Source organism: Palaemon carinicauda, chromosome 11, assembly GCF_036898095.1.
Source record: "Palaemon carinicauda isolate YSFRI2023 chromosome 11, ASM3689809v2, whole genome shotgun sequence".
NCBI classification, from domain to species: Eukaryota; Metazoa; Arthropoda; class Malacostraca; order Decapoda; family Palaemonidae; genus Palaemon; species Palaemon carinicauda.
In genome coordinates this window covers 29,450,155-29,455,154 of record NC_090735.1, presented here as the reverse complement: position 1 = coordinate 29,455,154, position 5,000 = coordinate 29,450,155, and positions in this window count along the sequence as shown.

Here is a 5,000-nt window from a genome sequence, read left to right as displayed (position 1 = left end):
TCTCTTGGGTTAGCCTTTTTTTAAATGGTCTCAACTTCTCTGAGGCTATGATTTCCCCTGTAGGTCTTTGTTCTGTATTTATAAAAGGAGGTGGTTCCTGTATGTAACGCCTATCTAAACCATCCTTGCTTTTGCTTGCAGCAGGGTGTGGGATCGTGTTCTCAAGGCTTATGGGCTGGGGAGTTGGGTGTTCATGAATAGATTTAGAAGTAGGTGTTCCAACCGTGTGTCGCACGATCGTACATAAATTATTTTGTATATATTATGCTTGTATCTGCGCTCTTCCCTCGCACTAAAAAGAACCTGAATAATCATGTCTCTGGTTTTCCGCTGTAACATTGTCTGTCTTGTGAACATGAAAATGCCTGTTGCCTTGAGGTTTTTTATATAAAGGAGAGTGTTCTATAATAAAACTCACTCAGTTGATTGCTTCCTGCCTTTGAGTAGCAACCTTTCTCTCGGCCCGTCACATTGGTGACCCTGGAAGTCAACTCGCTCCCACCGCCTTCCACCCCCACCCCCACCCCCCTCGCCGGTATTATGAGGGACTCTACAGAAGTTGGCGCTGCAGCAGCCGCATTGAAACTTTCACCGTTTGCCAGCGGAGAGGCGTTTGCTTGGTTTCAGCGCGCAGATGTCCAGTTTCGCATCAACGGCGTGACTCGCTCAACCACCAAAGCAGGTTATGTTCTCGCGGCGATACCCGAGGACACCTTCCCAGAAATATCTGACTGGCTTTGTGAACAAGGAGACACCCCAATAGCGCATGACTCCCTCAAAACATACCTTCTGCAGCAGTACTCGCCGTCGCCAGCCGCCCGTATAGCAAAGCTTTTTCGGCTCTCTCAACAACCGTTGGGGGACCAAAAGGGCTTCGCTTGCCCTCACGGAAATGACCAGTATCACTCTCCTTCAACCTGCCGCAGACGGCTCTCCTCGTGAGGTGAACCTAATTCGTGCCCTTTGGATACGCTGTTTACCCGGACCTATACGCGCTCCCATACCCGATGTCGATAGTTTACCCATAAAGGACTTGATGACCAAAGCCGAAGCCCTTATGGACAGCCACTTCAAGACCTCCATCAACGTCTCCACCCCTGATGAAGAGGATGCCTATTCAACGCCAACTGAAGCTGACATGAATGCCGGAGGACATACACGCCTACCCTGTGACGTGCCAAAGCAGCGACAAAGCCGCCCACCACCCACCAATTGCTCGCGCCCCAACGAACGACTTCTACAGCCACTTACTACCTCCCATCCGCCGCAGTTTTACTACTACCGCTTCAGATTCGGGGCAAAGGCGAAGAAATGTGCAAAGGATTGTCAGTGGCCAAAAATCATGTAAGTAGGCCATCGCTTGTGGCGGTGGCCTCCCGTGTTTCTAATCTCTTCTTTTTACATGATGCAGGAACGGGCGTGCGATTTTTGGTACACACGGGTGCTTGTCGCTCTCTTTTGCCAAGGAAACTCTTCAAGACACGACGTAGTCTGTCTATATCTGCCGACGTCCGCTAGGTAGCTGCCAACGGATCTGCGATACCCACCTACGGTTACGAGAACCTCACATTATTGTTCGGAAACGGTAAATTCAATTGGAAGTTTCTCGTTGCTGACGTCACATTGCCAATCCTCGGTGCAGATTTCCTCTCTCATTTCTACCTTCTGGTCGATGTCGCCCACCGACGATTGGTCAACGCAGACTCGTACTTGTTGACACCTCTTCAACCCGCCCCCTCTAAACTTGCTCTCCACATCAGCGCACCCACGGATGCCTACGCCCACCTCCTCACGTCGTACCCGGAAGTTTTCCGTCAAGAACTTCGCCAAACGCCCACGGTTCCTGACAAGCACGGTATTTATCACCATATCAAGATAACGGGACCCCTAGTCTTCGCAAAATTCAGACGTCTGGCACCGGAGCGATTGGCAGCCGCCAAACAAACATTCGCCGAAATGGAGGAAAGGGGCCATTGCCAAAAGGCCTCCAGCCCATGGTCGTCACCCTTACACATCGTTCTGAAGAAAGACGGCTCCCTCCGTCCGTGCGGGGATTACAGGCGCCTGAACATGCAAACAGAACCAGATCACTACCCCCTCCCAAACATTGTCGACGTGACCTCCTACCTGCACAAAGCGAAGGTTTTCTCTACGCTCGACCTCCTGAAGGGGTATTATCAGGTGCCTATGAACAGAAGACATCCCCAAGACCGCCATCACCACTCCGTTTGGTACATACACCTTCAATTACTCCTGTTTTGGCCTTCGTAATGCTGGGGCCACGTTTCAACGTCTCATGGATGGCATCTTAGGGGACCTCCCTTTCTGTGTATGTTATGTGGACGACATACTTGTGTTCTCCTCCTCAAAAGAGGAACACCTCCGTCACCTGCGCATCGTGCTCGACCGCCTTCAACAAAACGGCCTTGTAGTCCGGTACGACAAGTGTACATTTTGTGCCAATGAAGTGTCGTTTTTAGGGCACCGCTTCACTCCTGAAGGAGTCCATCCCCTCCTTGAGAAGGTAGCAGCCGTTCAGAACTTCCCCGCGCCCTCGATCGTCAAAGCTCTGCAGGAATTCTTGGGCATGATCAACTATTATCACCGTTTTCTGCCAGCCATTGCCGTCACTCTTGCTCCCCTCTACGCCTCCCTCAAGGGCAAGCCAAAGGACCTGAAGTGGGGTCCCCTTCAAGAAGCAGCCTTCTGCAATGCAAAAGAAGTCCCTATCAACTGCTGTGGCTCTCACTTTTCCTATCCCACACGCCCCTCTCTTTCTCTCCACCGATGCCAGCGAGGTCGCTATTGGTGCAGTGCTCGAGCAGCTGGTCAACGGCTTGCCCCGCCCATTGGCCTTCTTCAGCAGAAAACTGTCCAAGGCAGAATCGGGTTATTCTACTTTAAATCGTGAATTGCTGGCGGTGCACTTGGCTGTCCGTCACTTTCGTCATTTCTTAGAAGGTACGCCCTTCCTCATTCGCACAGACCACATGCCTCAGGTGCATGCTTTCACTCGACAGTCTGACACCTGGTCTGCCCGTCAACGCCGACATCTCTCCGCCGTGGCTGAATACAATATCACCTTTCAATATGTCCCTGGGAAAATGAATCCCGTTGCCGATGCCCTGTCAAGAAACGCATTGGCTGCCGTTCAACTGGGATTGGATTACAACGCCCTGTCTGAAGCCCAACGACAGGATCCAGAGTATCAAGCACGTAGGACATCCTGCACGTCCCTCCGTTGGGAAGACTCTCCCCTCGAAGAATCCAACACCACCCTCCTCTGTAACGTCAGTACTGGTAGACCGCGACCTTGGATTCCTGCTCCCATGCGACAGCAGGTGTTTGATTTCATTCACGGCCTTTCACATCCCTCGTACCGTTCTACTGCACCGCTGCTGAAGGCAAGGTTCATTTGGCACGGCATTTTTATGGATGCTAAGGATTGGGTCCGCGCCTGTACTTCTTGCCAAACTTCCAAAGTACATCGACACACGGATTCAGGAGTTGGCACCTTTCCTCAACCTCAGCGTCGTTTCGCACACATTCACGTCGACGTTGAAGGCCCCCTACCCACATCACAAGGACATCGTTACCTGTTTACCGTCATCGACCGCTCCACTCGTTGGCCTGAAGCCATTCCCAAGGAAACTGCAACGTCCACCTCATATACATCTGCCTTACTCTCTGGATGGATTTCAAGGTTTGGTATCCCTGAGCATATTACTTCTGACAGGGGTACCACTTTCACCTCTCAATTGTGGACATCATTAGCGAATCTCCTGGGCATCACCCTACATCAGACAACGGACCACAACCCCGCTGCCAATGGAATGGTTGAACGTTTTCATCACACCCTCAAAGCAGCTTTGATGTTCCGCTGCAAGGATTGCAATTGGTTTACTCAACTTCCCTGGGTCATCCTGGGACTAAGGACCACTCCTAAAGACGCCCTCGAAGTCTCGGCAGCTGAAATGGTGTACAGCGACCTGTTGGTCGTCCCTGCCGAATTTTTTCCTTCTACAACCTCCTCCGACGATCCGCAGCGCATACGTCATGTCGTGGGAAACTTTACTCCGTGCCGCCAGACTTACAAGCCCCCAGCGAAGCATCACATACCAACGGACTTGCACTCTGCAACGCATGTCTTCCAGCGCAACGACACTAGCAAGCCAACGCTAACGTCCCTCTTACACGGGCCCTTTCCTTGTGATCCGACGCAGTCCGAAAGCATTCCTACTAAACATTCGTGGCAAAGACGACTGGGTCTCCATTGATCGTCTAAACCTGCTTATCTTCTGCCAGATGACCCGCCTACAGTTCGCCTCTCTAGATCAGGGCGGCCTATTAAACATGTACAGTATGTCATTTCTAGGGGGGGAGCCATGTACCAACCGTGTGTCACACGATTGTACATAAATTATTTTGTATATATCATGCTGGTATCTGCGCTCTTCCCTCGCACTAAAAAGAACCTGAATAATCATGTCTCTGGTTTTCCTCTGTAACATTGCCTGTCTTGTGAACATGAAAATGCCTGTTGCCTTGAGGTTTTGTATATAAAGGAGTGTTCTATAATAAAACTCACTCAGTTGATTGCTTCCTGCCTTTGTGTAGCAATCTTTCTCTCGGCCTGTCACATAGGTATCATGTAGCCTATGCAAACTCCTATAGGCTATAATCAGCATTTAACCCTTGTTTCTGGTTGCATTACTCATTTCTGTAGCTTATGTAACTATCTATATGTATGTATGTATGTATGTATGCATATATATATATATATATATATATATATATATATATATATATATATATATATATATATATATGTATGTATGTATGTATGTATGTATGTATGTATGTATGTATATATATATATATATATATATATATATATATATATATATATATATATATAAATATATATATAAATATATATATATATATATATATATATATATATATATATATATATATATGTATATATGAATACATATATA